The sequence below is a fragment of the Cygnus olor genome, chromosome 9 (assembly GCF_009769625.2).
Source record: "Cygnus olor isolate bCygOlo1 chromosome 9, bCygOlo1.pri.v2, whole genome shotgun sequence".
Taxonomy (NCBI): Eukaryota; Metazoa; Chordata; class Aves; order Anseriformes; family Anatidae; genus Cygnus; species Cygnus olor.
The window spans coordinates 11,408,241-11,426,640 of record NC_049177.1 but is presented as its reverse complement, the minus strand read 5'-3'; the positions used below and the strand labels follow the sequence as shown (position 1 = coordinate 11,426,640).

Genomic DNA, 18,400 nt, shown 5'->3' with positions numbered 1-18,400 from the left:
ATCTACTGAAAATTCATCAAGATCCCACTGATGAGGTTTTCAGGTGAGCTGGAGTAACATTGATTAATGTAGAATATTAGAGAAGTTGCGGAAATTTCAGTGGATGCTTTTGCTATGGCAAATAGCAAGTATTTGTTCTTTTTAAATGCATAGCATTTGAATTAAAGTACAGTAGATGTTTTTTAAAAGTTGTAAATAAGTATAATAAATATTGTAGAGTTAAGCATGAAGGAATTGATCTCCAAGTTTAACTTTCTCTCCCATACCAGAAACTACAGTCATTAAGCAATCTCTGCATTTAACAGGCATGCCCTGGTGCGTGCCAGATAGCAGAATGTAGGTACCAGTCCTGCAGGAATTGCTTTTAAGTGCAGAGGAGCTGTGAGGCAGTGAAAAAACTCTTTGAAAAAAATCTGGCAGCTGTGGAGACAGAAATGAGGTGACTGCCTGGTGTTTTGAGTTGTTAGCAAGAGGACATAGATACATGGGTTGGATACAACTTATCCATCATTAATGGGTATAAGGACTGAATTAAAGGAACTACAGCAATGAAAGAAAAGGGGGCATTAAAGGCCAAGTTGGGAGTTAAGACTTTCTGAATCACCAATGAATGTATAACAGCAACAAAGTACTCCTAGTTTCTTTTAAAAAGATGTGCCTGGCGAGACAAAAGAATGGGAGGGGTGTTAAGGATTCTGAAAAGGGTTTGGAGCAGAAATAGGGTGGGTTCGGGGGTATGAGGCTGAAGCAGCAAGGAGAAGCAAGGTTTTATAGGGAAGGAAAGTAGAGCTGAGGGAACCGTGAAGTATAAAATCTGTAGTTTCTTGAGAGGTACATGATGGCGCAGAGATGAATTAGCTTGAGCAAAAAAGAGAGTCAAATATGGAATAGAGTTGGAGAGGGACAAAGCAATATGAAAGGAGAAGTGATAAAGAAGGAAAGTGGCCAAAATATTGTGGGTCTTTAGGGAAAAGGTTTCTGTGAGCAACCACTGCAGTAACTCTGTGGAGAGTAACAGAAAATGATGACCTAAAGTAGCTGAAAGCAAACTGAAACTGGAAAGGCTGATAAGCACTGTTTGGACTTGTGTGCTGGTGTGAGGCTGTAGGGGAAGCTTTCTTGTAAGATGTTTATCAAGAGGGGCTACCTGATGCGTGTCCTTCTGAAGGAAAAATCAGATGTTGCTTCAAGCCTGGACTGACAGAAGAGGTGAGATCCAAGCTGCAGGGCAGGTGGATGTCTGGGGAAGTCTAATCTGGAAGATTAGGTGTGTCAGGAATTCTAGGGGAGAAGACTTGAGGGCATGTTTGCTGCTTTCTCAGCTGTGTTACTGCTGCATCTCTTGGTACCTGGATATGTGAGTAGTTACACGAGAGATGGCTCAGCTCAGTGGCAGTTGGAAGTGGCAACATCAGAAGTTATGCTGAGCACCAAGCTCGTGGACTCCCAATCGACCTGGAAACTTAGTGGGAGAAAGTGTTAATTTGTTGTGGTACAAAAACGAGCCCCTTCCAGTACCTTCAGGGCACGAGGAAGGGTGGCACATGGTGTGGATAAGGAAGCTCAACCTGCTTGGTGCTCCCAGGCACCCGTTTGTGGCCTCCTGGCTGCTGGGAGCGTTGGCTGCAGCTGCACCTGAGGCTCGAGAGAGCCAGGGTGGGCCTGAGGGAGAGGCAGCAGGGGGCGAACTGGTTTTCATCAACGAAATACTAAGGAAATACATCTGAAAGAAAAAGATGGAAGCGAGGGGTGGGTGAGAGCTGGCTTGGACAAGGTCTATCTACCCTTTGGCGTTTTCCTGTTTTTATTTTCAGAGCGGCCAGGGGGTGCGCCCACTTGGCCCCTCATTCCCCAGGGGGACACCGCTGCGCCGTGAGGAGGCAGCGGGAAGGCTCCCGGGGGTCCCCTTCCCGCCCACGCGACTCCCCTCAGCGGCGCGGACTACATTTCCCGTCACCCCCCGCGCGCCACCTCCGACTCCCCGCTGTGGCGGGGGCTGCCGGGAACTGTAGTCCCGGCGGCGGCGCCCCTCCTTCGCGGGCTGTGGCCACGCGCGGCGGTTCCGCTTCCCCCTCCGGCTCCTGCCGCCGCCGCCGCCTCGGTGGGTGCCGCCGCCGCCATTGCAGAGGCGCCGTGTGGCGGCCGCGCCCCGCTGCCCCGCTCGCCCTTCCCCGAGGCGGCCGGCGCCGCCTCAGCCCGGTGAGTGCCCGGCTCCCACCTGCCGGCCCCGCCGCCCCTTTGTGGGGCCCTCCCGGGCCTGCGGCGGGGCGGCGGCGGCGCCGGCCCCGTTTGCGGGGCGCTGCGGGAAGGGGCCGCGGCGTCGCCTCCTGGGGCCCGGGAGGGAGCGGGATCGGCCCGGCCCGGCCGTGAGGGGGGCTCGGGGCGGCGGCGCTGCGCCGTGAGGGGCACTCGCTGCCCCGCGGGGAGCCCGTGCTTGTCGCGGGTTGGGGTGGGGCGTGTGGGGGGAAGCAGCGGGATATTTGTGGTATAAAGGCTGGAAAAACCCCGCTCGGAGCGGTTTCCGCAGGCCAGGTGCCGCGCAGGTTGGGAGCCGCGTCCTTTGTGGCCGGGCAGGGGGCACGATCCTGCCCCCGGGGCCGCCGTTCTGTCACCAGCCGCCGGCAGGGCCCGAGGGGGCGATGAGGGCGGCTCTAGCCCGAGCTGGGGGCCTGGTGCCTGTGAGCAACCTCCCGGAGGTTTGTTTGGGAGCCCGGAGGCCGTCAGCTGGCCTTCAGGCCACAGGCAGCAGCAGCATCGTCGTCATCTGTCGGTGCTGTGCATCTGAGGGTGAGGGGGGGCTGCGGCTGCTTAACAGTCCTTTTTGGAGGTATCACGGTAACCAGCACGGTAAGGTGTCATTCCGGCACGGCATAGTGGTTTTTTTTTTTTTTTATCGTCTTATTTCTGTGTTTTTCTGGGTTTGCCTTTTTTCTTTTTTTTGGATGTATTTTATGCTTGACAAAGCGAGCTTTCTCTTTTAAAAGTCTAGGCTGTACTTTTCGGTGCGGACTGACTTCAGGGTGTGCATCCCGGAGTGGTGTCTCCCCCCCCCCCCCCAAAAAAAAAAAAGGGAACTGGCTACTTCGTGGTTCACTTTCTTCCTTTAGGAGGTGGAGGTGATCTAACTCACAGAGATACTGTGGAAGCAGGCTACAAAACATCCACGTGTAACCGAATGCGCTGTTCCAGATTTATGTTACCGGAGAGTGGAGGGATTAGGTCTTTTATTGTTACAGACTAATAGACTGAAATAGAAGCGGCACAGAAGCTGAAAACGTAAAGCCTTTGCATTATGAGTTTTTTAGTAGAATCTCTAAAGGAATTGGAATGGTTTAAGTCAGAATCCACCAAGCGATGTTTTAGAGGAAGGAGAAGCCATCCTCTGAAGTCTACTGGTTGGATACTTCAGTTTTTGAGGCTAGAACAAAAATGCTAGAGAAACAGTAACGTAGAGTCTCTGAGCTACCTTGCACGTAGGATTAGTGTCTGCTTTGTGCAGATGTCATAATTAAAAATGTTGGGCGACTAAATGGGCAACAACAGAAATGTCTGCCAGCGTCTGTTGTATATATTTTGAAGTTTTAACAGAGTGCAACATGTTTTGGTGAGCTGGAGGCACGCACGCTCTGAGCTAGTCTGGGGCAGCTTGTCAGGGGCTGATTTACTGGGATGAAATTTGGGCCCGGTTACAACTCGCCCGCTTGGCCAATGTGGGGAGATTTGTTCCGGAGGCACCTGCTCTCATTTCCTCTCCGGGATGGATGCTGGAGTGGATGGGTGAATGCTTTGACCATGTATGGCAGGTCTCATCTTGTGCTTATTTTAAAATGTGTCCTTTTAAAAACTCATGCATGCTTGCATTGTTTAAGTCAGCCTTTCAGTTGCATTTAAAAGGGAAAATTCAAGCACCTTTGGTTTCTAAATAACTTTAGGAAAGGCGGTAAGGGTATTGATGCTTCTGATTTTGTCCTTGTGTCGGTATAAAGGCTGTAGGGATGTGAGTGTAGGTCTGTGTGTTTCACTAATAAGAGCTACTTCTGCTTTAGAGTTCTTGTATCAGTCTTGTTTTAATTTAACCTTTTATCTGTTTTCTGTGTTAGGAGGTTTCTGAGGCGCTGAGAGCTTCCCTGAGAGTTTTGTGCCAGTATATTCAGTCACACTTATTGACATGCCTGTGCGTAGCCACAACAAAGAAAAAGTGACTTGTTTTGAAAACAAATTGTAGTTACAGGGACACCGCTCTAAATGGCTGGGCGCAGTGCTACCAGAGCAAAGATCAGTTTCTGGGGTCAGAAACTGGGACTTGAGAAGAAGGCATTGAAAGTGAGTTGACTCCCTGAAGAAACCAGGGGGAAAAGGTAGTGAAGGTGCAAAGGTGGGGAGAGCAGGAGGAGGGTGAGTTCCTCAGCAGCCAGAAAAAACGCGTACAGGGCCGCTGCCTGCTCAGCTCAGCCACGAGACGTTCAAGAAACTGCATTTTCAAGCTCTTCAAGCACCCGTGTTTAATGTAAAACAGCTTCTGCTGGTGATGTTTTGTGAAAAATAAAGTGAGTTCTGCATTTTGATTATGGTGATCGGATGAGTTTGCTTGCTGTAATTGAGATGGTTCCATGAGAATAATGGGCCTGGACCAGATTTGAGCTGATCAAATAGATTCCTATCAAGCTGGATTAATACTGATGTAATAATACCAGTAGTAGGACTTGTCTCTGGAGCAGCAGGAGTGGGCTGATTGCGGAGACGCAGAGCTAATGCGCTCTCCTGAATGACAGCGCTGCCGGCACTTGGGAAAAGGTGCAAGCGAGTTGCCAAAAGAAGGCGGTTGTAGAACTTTCTCTCCTTTTTTCTAGAAACTTGATTACTGGGGCCAGTTCTTCTCTTTTCTCATCAAAGCAGAGGCGCTGTCCTGGAGTGGAGGAGAGATTCGGAAAGAGTGCAGCCTGCTCAATTTTCAGTTTTCCAAGGAGACACCACCTTCCTCAGTATAAATCAAGTTTGGCCCAAAACTTCAGGAGTTTTGTAGTTGCACAGTGTTGTCTTGGAGAGGTTTCTGTACCTGCTGTGGTAGCTGAACAGACGTTACCAGTAAGTTTTACGTCGCAAACACTGAGGTTACTTACTGCTCCTTGCCCTGCGAAGTGTAGCACCGTTAAAGATAACTAATCAGCCCAAGTGCGTGAATGCCAGGCTGAGCTACTCGGCTGAGTCTCAGAAACGATAAATGCAGCACTTGGCCCAGTGCTGGATTGATTCTGTGTCCCAGCAAGGTCGGTTTGAGTGGGGAGGCATCTCGGGCAAACTCTGAGTGTTTGCAGGACTTGACATTGCTAAGGGTAAGTAGAGCTCATCATTTTTATCTAGGCCTTGCTGTGCTGCTCGTGGCCTGTGAGGTCTCCAAGCGTGGTTTCGTGTCAAGTCGTGCTTTGGTTTAGCTGGAAAATGTGCACTTCAGTGCCGGTGTTTTAACCGGTTAGTGGAGTGCCTGAAACAGGTGGAAACCCCTGGTTTGGGCCTCGGTCTGTATCTGACTCAGTAGGTTTTTTACGTTGATTGTTCTTTCTCTGTTTTCCCAGCTGGGAACTGGAATTAAACAGGCTTTGAAAATGCTTCTCCTCGCTGAGAGGTAACCATGAGCATGCCTTAGCTCCCAGCCCAGTGCTGGTGGCACTTTGCTTGCCTTCCTGAGCTGCTGGGGAGGACCAGCTTACTGGACAACCTGCTGGAGTTTTCTTTGTGGGTCTTGGATGGGAACTTTTTTTTTTTTTTTTAAACTAGCTGCTGGCAAACAGTTATTTGATGTGAAACTTCACCTTTTATTGCTCTTGAGGGAGAAACTTCCCATCTTGGAACTGCATCTGCGGAGTCCTGCCTTTTGCTAAATTCTGCTTCTGGCGTCCTCCTCCAGCGGCTGGCATGGGAGGAAGCTCGGGTCCTTTCCCCAGGCAGCTGAATCTTAGTGCCCTGCTCCGAGCTGCTACAGCGCTGAAATTGTACGAGGGTCTGGCACATGCAGGGCAGTTCTGCTCTGCGTGAGGTTAGGAATGCACCTTTAAAATTAACGTTTTTTTGTTGTTTGTATGAATTTGAGGTGATCGGAGTCACTCCCTGTGAATTAACAAAAGGCATTCCTTATGTGTTTGAAGGTGATGAGATATTGAAATGCTGCAGAAGTTGGTGAGGCTTCTTCTTATTTTTTTTCCCAGTCAAGACAAGTGGATTTTGAAATTCTCAGTGTGTCTAATTTCTGTTTATGAATTTTAAAATGCTTCTAAAAATTTTTGCTTCCTCTTCTAATGATGTACTGGTGCTTAGAACATGTTTTAATGAACGCCCCTTGCTAGGGGAATGTAATATTACTCCTAGAAAGCTTTGTGCAGTAGATAGGTTATCTTTTCCCAAAAGATGTAAGCCCAGCATTGGTGTGGGTGTGTTGACTGTGGATGGTGAGTAAAGAAGAAAACAGGCTCTGAGAAAAGCAGCAGTGTTTGGTTATTTATGCATGAGCATCTGCAGATATTAAGCTTTGAAAAAAGACATCCCTGCCACAGCTGTGCAAAGATGGGTTTTGGATAAAGATGATACATTGCTGTGGCAGATTTCCATTATTGTTCCTGTCAAAAATTTCAGTTGTCGTTTAGTCCTGGATCAACACAGTTTGTCTGCTCAAATACACAAGTTTCTTCTGGTCCTGTAGTTGACCAGTATAAAACCGGTCGCTCCCTTGTAACAGCGAGTTTGTCCAAAGCTGTATGCATGAATTTGCTACTGAAATCCTGAGTGTTGTCCTGGAGGATACGTGGTTACCTGCTGCCAACACTGGTGTTTGAATCTTTGTTCTCTAGCTCTATGCTAATTAGCAAGAATTGTTTCCTATCTTTAAAGGAGATATTTTGATAAGACAGGTTTAATTCTTTCTAATGCTGGAGTTTCGTTTCAAGGAAAAGCAGCTGTAGGAAGGAGTCTACGTGTTAGGGCAACCGTGCTTCACAAGCGGTATGCTGCATAAAGAAAGGGATTTAGCGTAACGTGAACCAGAATAAGGGCAGCTGGCAGGTGTGCTAAGGGCCGGGAATGCACTAACAAGGCTTTCCAATTCAGCCTCTGCTTTTTTCTGAAGTTTCCTGCTGCTGCTTTAGTTGCTGGTCCTGGATGTTTGACTCATTGTGTACCCACAAGAATTTACAACTGTCAGCACACAGAGGCTTTCCCTTAGCTTCTTTCACCAGTGAAGTTAGAGCTTTATCCAGTGCTGTGGGGTTTGGTTTGGAAATGAATGTAATACTTTAAGTTGTATCCGTTCTTCATTCACAGTCTGTCCAGAAGTGTTTCTGCTACCAGGGTTATCTCTTGGACGAGAGAGAAAAGACTGTTTCCAGGAGATGCTTTATAAATCACCTTTGAATGTTTAAAAAGCTCTTCCCTCTTGGAAAGGTCTTTGATGAAGTGGGAGCCTGGAGGAACAAAAGTGAGAATCGCTCTCTCCTCAGCCTGTCTCCTGCAAAATGCCACCCTCTTGGAAAGAGTTCTTCTGGGGTTTGGGGCCTCGTTATGCTGAGGCTGGACAGAAGCTGGCTGGGCAGCTCCTTGTGGAAATGGTTCATTGGAAGGGGCTGAGTGTATTGTGTATTATCTGCTTGTTAAAAAACAAAACAAAACTTAATATTTTAAAGGAAGTGACCTTGAAACTTTCAAAACATTACAAAAAAGGCTAAAAGGGAAGAAACGTAAGAGTTTTTCATCTTTTTCTTCTGTTTCTCAGCTAAACTCTTTGACCAATGAAGAATTAGACAAATTAAAAATTGTTACCTTTCAGGATATCAGAATTGAGGGAAAAGCGATTTTGGGCCGAATTCCAGGTGCTGCAGAAAAGGGCCTCTGGCCTTTCGGAGGTCACGGCGAGGAGCTGCCTCTTCTGGCACGGGCAGGTCGCATCCGTCCCGCAGCCCGGAGGTGCTCGTGTCTGCCTGAAATGCCAGCCTCGACTGCTCTTTGAGGGTGCTGGGGGAGAAAGGACTGAAGAGTGAGGGTGATCACCCTTAAAAAGTGCCAGCTACGTGTCCGTAAGCCCCTTCAGGCTTCTTCACACGCACCATTGCTGTGAGCACACATGGCCAGGCAGTTTTCTCACCACCGTGTTGGTGAGCTGGGAGTGTGCAGAGAGACCGCTTAGTTCAACAAGTCACGGTGCCATGGCAGATGTGAGGAATTTTAGTTTTCCTGCAGCTCACGTGCTTTGGGAATAGAGAACATAGCACTAGGGATGGGCAGCTGGGGCAGCTTCAAAATGTTTGTATCTGAGCTTGGTCGTCTTCTGAACCCGAGGCCCTGAATGATTTAGGATGGCTGATACTGGGTTTGCTGCTTTTGAGCTAACGCAGTGATTGAAATGGTGAAATGCTTGATGTTTTATACTGGTATTCAATATGCTGAGTGTCTGAGATGCAAGGGTGCTGTTCAGTATTACACTAGGTCAACACGAGAGCTAGCTCTTTGGGTTGGAGGGGGGAAGGGGAGAGTCTTGCTCTTCCCTGGCCCCAAACCAGCTGTTTCTACCCACTCCCCCAGGCTAGTGCTGTGGCTTCCCTGACTGCAGCGATCTGTGTCAGGGAACTAAATTTCCGCAGAAGGAAGCGCTGATCTTAAACTTGGCTTGAAAGGTTTGCTCCTTGATCTGACGCTAACGGTCCCATTTGTAATAGGAGGAAAGTTGCGTGTGGAGCAACGAACAAACTGGTTTTTAGTTGTAGAGTTCTTTACAAAATGTTACCATTTTTTTTCTACGGCACAGAAGGTAAGTTTCTGATAGTAAAATGACGGGCTGCGTTGGGAGAGGCCTTTTCAGGGTGCGAAATGCTAGCACAGTTACAGAAGCAAGCTGTGAAACGCTTTTTTAGAGTTGGGATGTAATCACTGAGTGTAAGTACGCTTGGTGAAATCTTTTCTGCTGCCCCCTAGCTTTTTTCCCACTCTGGGGTGCAAGTAAGCTCAGGATTTTCAGCGATTTAGCAGTTAATTTTAACCTGGTGCTAGTGTGCTGAGGCCCTCTGATACTCCCGTCTGAGCCGAGCACTGAGGAGTGGAGGCAGTTCTTCGGGGCAGGGAGCCTTCTCTTGCTTGCTGGGGTCTTAGATGTGTGGAGCAGTAGTGGTTTGGTCTGGCTTCTCTTCTAACAGTGCTGAGATTTTTAGATCCCAGTCTCTTTTTCCACATAGCTGGTGGAAATGGAAGCAAAACCTTCAGACCAGTTCAGCACAGTTTGGGGGCTTTCTTCATAAGCACGACTGCGCGTTTTGGTCTGCGGTTGTGCTGTCTTTTATTTTCTTATTTATTTAGAAGTTATTCCCCTGCGAAATACTTCATCTTTTGTGAGCAATAATTCTCGTTCTCCTTGGTGGGTTGGGCGCGTGCTGGAAAGTTTTCCCTGCAGCACCAGTGAATGTGCCTCTGCTAGGTAAAACAGGGCTGAGCGTTACCCATGTGGAAGAAGTTAAGACGTCTGGGAAACCTCTGTGATAGCAATCACATCACAGCAATATTGCTAGAGCTTGGAGCATCCAATGTAATGAAATTTTAGTGTCTTTTAAGAAAATAAAAAGGTAAGAAAGGTGGCAATAAACTACAAGAATGGAGGATAAGTGAAAATATCAAAATGAAATGATCTTTTAATATGTTTTAGTTCATGCTTGTGCTGAGTTTGGTACTCCAGCAGCACAACATTTGCATTAACTAACGGATTTATATGATTTTTCCTCATTCTCTCATTGCTGCTAAGCAGTACTTGTCAGATGTTTTCTTGACATCGACTTGTCTTGTCAGACTAAGCACGCCGTGGTGGGAGATTCACTCTGCCCTGGAAGGGAAGATCTCTGGGAGGAGGTCTGTGGCAGCGCTTTGCTACCAGGGCTTACTTAGCAAAGGGGCTGCCGATGGCTGGGCTTTACTTTATCACTTCCAAAGCCAGCAGGCCGAAGTAAGACGCTAACTTTCTAAATTAAAAATGGTGTGTTAACTGGAGAAAGCATTTTGTTTCAAGAGTCTTGCTCAAGACTGAAAGTAGGTGCAACTCTTGTTCCATCTTGCTCTGATTAACGGGAGGGACTGTTTCCTATGCTGCTGAAACGGCTTTCTCTTTGTAACCCCTAACATTGTTGTCCTTTTGGCAGTACCTTGCCAGTAATCCTCAAAACCGGGGGTTTTAGTTGTCCCTTTCTCTTGTTCATGCTGTTTTATTTTACCAGGTGCAGGCATCAGCAGGCTTCGCACCGCTGTGCTCATGCACACCTGCGGGGCAGGGGCCGAGGTGCATTTTCCAGTGACCAGTGTGGGGACAGACTGGTGGCGAGTGACTGCTCGGACTGATACCTTGTGGGCTTTCTCTTTACTAACGAGTTTAATAGAGATCTTTATCTCTGTTTTACTCTTTAGCAATTGCTTGCTGAAGTTCGCTTCCTGTTTTCTTAACAGAATTGAAAGGACCTGAGAAAATTTTCCCTTAGGTGACAAGCCCTTGGGAAGTTGATCATTTCTAGAGGTATTATATTAGGGCTAACTTTTTTTTCATGGTTACCATACATTCTATGAGAGGAGATTTAAGAAAAATAAAAACTGTATTTAAAAAAGTGTTTGAATTTTTATAGTTGCAGATTTGTAAGCCTTCTATGCTGACTTGTCGCAGAAGAAATATTTCATGCCCTAGTTCCTGTGTTCAGACTGACTAGTAGCATCTAGTAGTGTTACAAATGAAAATCAGAGGCAGGATTTGGAAGGCCCAGAGGTAGTTGTGCTGGGTCAGGCCGTGGGCGTGTCGCCTGGTGCACTGACTTCTCTTATTTCTATTGGAGTAAATGGCTTTAATTTCTTTAATTGGGGTGGTATGTGTGTATGGAAGGATGCTTCTGTTTTGTGGATGAAGTTTTGTGTTTTGTAGCTGTTGGTTGTTAGCGTTCCAAGTTAGTTTTATGCGAGTTCAGTCTCATCCTCACGGACATCTTCAGCTGCATTGCAATTGCCCAGCTGTTGCTGGAGCCGAGCTAATGAGGCAAAACAAGAGCTGAGAACTGGATCCTTTTCGTGCATAAATCCCCGAGCCTCTCAAAAAGGCATTTTCAGAAGCTTTACTCCTTCTCTGTTAACATTTTGGTGGAACTTTATCATTCTGCTTGTAAGAAGTTCATTCCTTCTTTACTGAGCACGTATACGGTTCTAGTATACAGAGCTGGTAGGGCTACTTCATTTTAACCTTATCCAAGTGCTGTCCTTTTATTTATTTTTTTAGTGCGAGTCAGCCTGACATTGGTTTCTGTCGTTCGCCTGCCTTTGGCTATTATCTTTTCAAGCCCCTTTTAAAACAGGCTACTAGCTCTGAGAGACAGATAAGGATTTGTTGGTTCTTGAGCATCTGATGAGTTTTTCTTAAAACATTTTTTGTTTGTTCAGATTCGTTTTTCTCCCTCTGCCTTCAGAGGAAAAAAAAAAACCAACAAAACAACCAAACAAAAAACAATCTCAAAGCCCTTATGAGTTTGCTGCACAGCACTGAGCTTCCTTGCCCGGCTATCCCAGGCCTTGGAGCTCAGCTGATACCTGAAATGTTAATCGTGTAAAACACCCCTGAGAAACCACTCTGAGTACTGAGTTTGATAGGATTGCATTTATGGTTGCTTAACATCTTAGATAAGTTAAGCAACCCGTAAGAGAGGTGCCCAAAGACGATCTGTCACCAGTAGTAGACACCTCACACAAAGATGTTTACTCTTTCTTTTAAACTTTTTTGCCTTGGTTTCAAATACACTGCTTCTGTGTTAAATTCTTGTCGTAATTAGTATAGTGACATCAATAGGAGCAGTTTTTCAAAGGCCTTTGCAGCTTCCTAAGTTCAATATTCTGTCAACTGTTTCAATATTATTTTAACTTGGCAGCTTCCCTTGGAAGCTCTCCTGCTTCACAGCGTGCTGGTTATCCTGTTTAACTGTAGCTTGCACAGTATTTTGTCTGTTCAGTTGGTGACCGTGTTCCTCGCTTTGTACTTTTATTTCTAAAAAGTGTTTCATTCTTGAGCTGTAAAATCTATTTTTATGGTTGCGGTGCTGCAGCATCCTATAGGAACAGCTGGAGATGGTTAGAGATAATGCGTGTCTAGTGCTCCACCAGAAAAACAGGGATAAAGTAGAAATGTCTGAGAAGAGTGCTAACGTAAAAAAAAGTTGTTACAACACTTTGAAAATTTGTTGGACCGCTCACGATTGGTATTTAAATCACCGCATGCGTATCAGGAGTTGGACTCGGTGATCCTTGTGGGTCCCTTCCAGCTTGGGATATTCTGTGATTCTGTGATTTCCATACGTATATACGTATATTTTTATTATGTTTGATTGTGAGCTGAAAGATGCCTATCTACTGGTAATAAACACAGAAGAAGTTAGAAAATTAGTTAAAAAAAAAAAAAAAAAACTCATTTCTGATATCCATTTTTTGGAGTGTAAATTGGTGAACATGATGTTCTTTCCAGGCTCAAAATGAGTGCCTTGGCTTCCTGAAACACACACGAGAACATTTGCCTAAATTTTAGGGACTTGCTGCATTAAACCGTGGAATAACCTGGCACTTCTGTAAGTGTGTGTTCTTTAAAAGTAGCTACAAACCAGAAAATGTATCAGAGCATGCAAGGCAAATCCAGCAAGTTTGCTCAGCTCCCTTCTTGTGTTTTAGGTGGTAACAGTTCACTGCTACTCTGTTGAACACAAAATTACAGATAGGAAGAGGTGTGTGCATGCGCAGCTTCGAAATCCTTGTTGATTTGAGATGTGACAGCTACAGTTTGTGCTTTTTGTCCTATCGCCGTTTGAATTAACGGGGAAGGGTGGGCGATGATGTTGGGCCAGTGGCTGCAGAATTTCCTTGTATGCCCCATCTGGATGACCTTTGATTTTGCTAGTAAGGTTAAACATAGTAGGATAAATCTGCTAATCACTCGTATAAAACTTGTGAAACTTTACGCTTCAGAAGTGTAGTGAAGTTCTTCCTTACTGGGACAAGCTTGAAATGCACAGCAAGCTAACTGCGGGTGGAAATAGTGCTAGTGAGGTTTTGTAGCCGAAGCCTGGGGGTTTTACTGATGCCATCCTGCAGTCCTGAGCCGCTGCCGCTAGAGGAAGGTTGGGGTGACCCTTCCTGAATGTTTTGCTTTCTCACGGATTTTTTTTTCTGCTAAACTCACAGCCTCGCTTGCTGCCTTGAGATCTCTGTGTGGGTATCGCCAGCTGCGAGCAGGGCAGCTGAGGTGGCGAGAGCGCTGGTGGCTGCGGTGCTCGCTGCGGGCTCGGCATGACGGCGCTCGTTGGCGTTTGCAGGTCCTTCTGGCAGCGGTCAGGTCTAGGAGCTGCGTTGCTGCGAGGGCTCAGAGCTCAGTGCTGCTAATGGCCTTCCCAGCTGGTGGTGAGTGAACTTCCCCAGCGCAGAGGTGGGGATGCTTCAGGGAACGCTTCTCCTGTAGGAATTCAGTTGCTGAAGAAGTCGACGGACCCCTCCATGCTGCGGGACGTGCTCGGAGCGTGAGCAGCGTCTGTGCCAGCCCCGCTCTGCACCACTGGAGTCGCCAGACTGGTGCCCCGGGGGTTTCTGCTGTCGGGAACTGCAGTTAAAGCAAGCCTTGGCCAACCACTAGAGTGAAACAAAAGCTCCATTCTTCACGTATGCGGGGAGCTACTTCTCTCTTCCCTTCATCTTTTTCCGTGATTTCTTTTCCCCTTGACAGCTCTGTTGGTGTGGTGGGAAAGTGATGGATCCCTAAAGGCCGGATCTCTTTTCCTTCCTCGCCTTGCTGATACACGCTGCGTTTCCTGCTGCCTTTCCGGTTCGTCCCGGGCCTCCAGTTTGGATGGGTGGGCTGTGGTCTTGTAAACCATCGTCCTGGATTTGGGTGGTTAAAAACCATTCTGCTTTCTCCCAGAGTTACTGGTGCTCTCTCTACACCGCACCAGTAGCCTGCCACTTTTAGGGAGGCGTCAGTGCCACTGTGAGTGGCGATTGTCTGGGTTACAGCAGCTGTGCGCGCTGTTGGAGATGCGTAGGTGCCTCCTGCAGGTAGCCTACCCTTTATTCAAATAACTTTTGCTCTGGAATGTGTGATCCCTCCCTGCCTGTAAATGCCGGGTTTAATTAAGAGAGAGTCTCAAGGATGAGATACAGCCTCCAATTTTTTTTTTCCTTGTAAACTTTCCCTACTTGCCTTTTTCCCCATTCTCCTTTGATCTTCAGGAGATCTCAGCTCGTGAAAATAAAGGCTCAGAAGAGTCTTCTAGTTAAAGAAATGTGAGTAAGCATGAACAACTTGAATCCTGGATTTGCATGTGCTGTGTGCTGCAGGCTGTCTTTCCTTTCTTCAGTTGACTCAGGTTCTCAAGTTGGTAGAGCAGGGGTAAGTAATTTCCTCGCTGAGGGCTGAAGAGGCTTTTCAAACACCTTTGAGCTCATCTTATCATTATGCAGCGTTGCACAATGGTTCGTTGAAGGCAGAGTGTGGCTGTGGGCTGTATAAAATGAAGCGTGGCCTCAGTTCAGCTGGTAGGCGGCAGCTCCCCAGCCCCGCGGCAGGGCGCCGAAATCCATCCTTCTTGCTTCAATTGCTCCTCCTCCTCCGTGCCCTGCAGGCCTGCGAGGGCCGCTTTGCTTGTAGGGTGGATGTGGGTACCTGCAAATCTGCCTCAGTTCTCTTCTCCGCTGGCAATGACGGTGTTGTAGCCTCACCTCGTGAGTTTCCCTGCCGGGTTTGGGGAAATGGGGAACAGAAGCAACTCGGCAGCTGCCTCGGAGGCCCCTCTGGTCCTGTCATCTGTGGCGTTTGAGCTGTGTCAAGAGTTCAGAGGCAAGAAAGCAGAGGAGCAGTTTCTAATTTGTTTTGCGGTGAAATATGCCTCCACAGTTCAATAGTGCCGTGTTTATTTTATGAAGCAGAAACGAGAATTCAGGTGGGAGTCGATTGCCACTCGTGACTTAAAGGGAGAAGGCAGAGATGTATCACAAGGCTAGCAGATGGCTGCAGTATGCTGTGAAATGAAGTATCGCTCATTTGCTTAAATTTTCCGTGCACTGATGGACTCTTGCTCTTGCACATCCTGTCTCTAATTGGTGCCTCTTCTGATTTTTCCCCACTGATATCGTTTTCCATCACAAATCGTAGCTGGTAATTCTGCAGCAATCCTTCTTCCCAGTTCAAAAAGGCAGAAAGTGAAACCTTGGGAGGAAACATTTGTCCTTACCGAGGTTTCTGCTTATCGCCCCGTGTCTTCGGCTCGATAGGCAGACGTTGTGAACCTGGTCCGTCAGTTTGGGAGGCTGCCAGAATCTCGGCGGTGTTTTGCTCATCTTTATTAATGACTCTACGAAAGTTGCACTTTATTGTGCCTGCGCCGAGGGGTGGAGATGGCCTGGCTGTAAGCACTGCGAGGGGAGAAGCGCTGGCTGTAAGAGGGCCGTTTGAAGGCCAGGAAGTCTACCAGTGGTCGCTCATCAGAGGGCTGGGATCTGTGTTTATTTCTGAATGATACCGTAGCACGTTTTCAGTGCAAGGCTATGCACATCTGCAGAGTTCCTTAAGGAGTAAATAGTTGAATTGCTTTGGGTTGTGAGGTACTTTGGCAAAGGGTTAGACGAGAATTCTTCTTTAGAAAGAGCTCAGTGACTCTTTCAAATACTCCAGTAGCAGGATATTTGTCTTCTGCAGCTTGGTCCACAGTAAGCATCTCTTTGTGCTTTTGGAGATGATTGTTCCTCATTCACAAAAGATAGTTTCCTTTTCTTCTGCTTTTGTTGCTTCTGTTTGATCATCCTTTTTTTCCCCCCAACTACCTCGCTTGGCAGTTACGTGCCAGCTGGTTCCCCCATGCCGCGTTTTCCCTTCTATATTTGAGTGATTCTGCAGAAATCAGAGGGAAATCGAGGAGTATGAAGAAGATAAAACAGCAAGGATTTAGCTGGGTGCGTTCTCATGGGTGTCACCTCATGCAATTTTGCGGAAGGCTGACATTCTCCGGTACTATCGGTAGAGTGGGAGTGTTGCGTTGCCTCTGTCGCATGTAGCAGTAAAGGGAAGTTGGCAAGGCAGGACCTGCTCGTACAATTCGTGGTTGCCTCCTTGGTGGTTGAAGCAGACCGGTGCTCGTGGCGGTTAATTTTGCAAAAATGATGCTGGCAATTTATTGGCACCATCAGTCAGTTGGCCTTGCCGAGCAGTCAGCTTGGCTAGTATGTGTCCTTGCATCACTCCGAGTGAAGAATTAATGCCTGGCATGCTCAGATTTTTATTTTTTTTAAGCTGTTTTCTCAGTTGCATCATTTGAAGGGGTATCTTGCTCGCTTATGCTCGTAAATTAGAGTCTCTGCGTGGCTGGAATATTTCAGATTAGTCTAGTTTCCTCTTCCCTCCCCATAAAGGAAAGTTAAATAAAAATAACCGTTAGCTTTCATGGGTCCGTGGTTTGGCATAGGCCGAACACTTATTTTATCCGAGACCCCTAAAGGGAAAAGAGCTGTTTCTGCACGTCCCGTGGAGGCTGGTGCCTGCCTCTGCAGAGGCGCAAGGCTCGAGAGCTGCGTGTTGTGCTAGAGCATCTGCACGTGTTTTTCCTGAGCGTAGGTGGGACGGATCACGCCGCTGGCTCTCGCTGGCCATTATCAAGGTTACTCCTGGTCTTGCCTTTGCCCAAGTCCTCTTGGCAGGCAGAAGATCCGAGGCTGCATTTGCCAGGTCTGCAAGAAAGTAATTCTTTGTCTGCCACTATTTTTTTTTTTAACACAGCTTCTCCGAGTTGAAATAAAGAGAGAAGTATTTTCAGCCTCTGACAGTTGTCTTCTGTTGCTTTAGAAAACTCCTTTTTTTTGGATCAGGTAGAACAAATCCCACGGAACCAAATGCTTTCAGTTGGAAAGCAAAGCACCCAAAAAGGTTTGTTTTGCTTTTCGTGGAGGAGACGGTCTGAGATCTGCTGCTTCTGTGGATTTTTTCTGCAGCGGTGAAATCGTTTCAAATGGATGAGCTGCTGAACTAGCGCGCTGCTAGTGATGGCAGGAAGTGAGCTGTGGCTAGGTAGCACCGTCTGAAGAAAAGCTTGTCAGAAAGCTGCTTTCTGCTAATCCCTGGGAGGAAGTGAGCTATAATCAGTACTATGTGAGCTAATCACAGGAAATCTATTGCTCAACAGGAGCCTTTAAAAAAAAAAAAAGTGTGGGAGGGTGTTAGAAAAATACATACAGACATTTCATTCTGCTTTTGTGCTCCAAAATCTACTTGGCCCAAGAAAAATGGAGCATCTGATGAAGGGACCAGCCCTCCAAAGTCCATTGAAGAGCTGCACAATGTGTATATCTGTGTTTTGGAAAGGTCTGTTTTCCCTTTTTGCTGGAATAAAGAAGCGTCCAGGCTCATCTCACCATTTTTTTTTTTTTTCCAGCAATGGTGGTGTTGGGGAACCGGAAGATAAGTTAGCAGCTTGGGTCAGTGCGCTGGGAGTGACGATTTTCAGTGAGGATTTATGAGATAGAAACCAAGAGTGGAATACGACATAAATCAGTTGTGTTACACCAGTGTTTTCGTGGAGTCGCGAGCAAGCTCTTTTATTGCATTTTTCTTTTTTTCAATCACTCTGCCTTTTTTCACCCGACATCCTCTGCCTTGGAGACCTGTTTGCATGCCATCTATTTTGCTGTTTTCCTCTGCCCTGGACCTGGCCGTCCCGGATGCTGCCCTTTGTGTGTGACAGCCGTTGCCAGCAGCACCCTATAAGGCTCTACAGGAAGGCAGCGCTGACAGCTGCCGCCACGCAGCTTGCTGTAAGGATAACTTGCTTTTCTCAAACCTTGCGCCCTCTGCTAGAGCAGGGCCAGGGAAACGCGCTTAGGGGCAGGGCTTTTTTCACCCTTCCTCTGCTCTCTTTTCTCCTGCGGTTCCCCGTCGGGCAGCCCGTGGTTCCGCTGCGTTGCTCTCGAGCGCCGTGCCCGCCGGCTGTCCCCATGGCCCAAGTGTCCCGCGCTTCTTGCGGCTGCTCAGGTGGCAGCGGTCACGGTAAGGTCCTGCAGCTGCCGTGCTGCATCGAGGGCCCCGCTTTCAAAAGCAAAGTGGTTACGTTTCTTAATGCAACGCTACCCTGAAATCAGTTACTTCTGCTTTTTGGGCGGCCCTGCAAAAAAGGCTTACGTTTGACCTTTGTGTTGCTCCTTCAGTGTTTCGTTGCTGGTAGTAAATAAGTTGAGTAATTTTTACCTGTGCTAAACAAAGGTGAGTTGAGCTGCTGCTCCGGGAGCCTCCTGTCAGGGTGTGTGCAGTGGGTTGGATTTTGTTCGGGCTCCAGAGAGCTGCGAGAGGGGCAGCCTAAAGCAGCGCTGTCGTGGCAGGAGGGGGAAGTTA

At 47.5% G+C, this 18,400-nt stretch overlaps 1 protein-coding gene across 5 annotated transcripts in view; it reads left to right on the top strand.

Moving 5' to 3' along the window:
- Window positions 1–1,056: 1,056 nt before the first annotated feature.
- Window positions 1,057–18,400, top strand: part of PAK2 (p21 (RAC1) activated kinase 2) — a 46,220-nt gene continuing 28,876 nt past the window's right edge. The window contains exon 1 of one of the 5 annotated variants that reach the window (XM_040567262.1): window positions 1,057–1,209. The gene's annotated coding sequence lies outside the window, so the exon portion shown is untranslated. Of the gene's footprint in view, window positions 1,210–2,013; window positions 2,200–2,791; window positions 2,848–17,198; window positions 17,827–18,400 lie in introns of those variants that run through there. The other 4 variants (XM_040567257.1, XM_040567263.1, XM_040567261.1 and 1 more) reach the window with 4 other exon arrangements.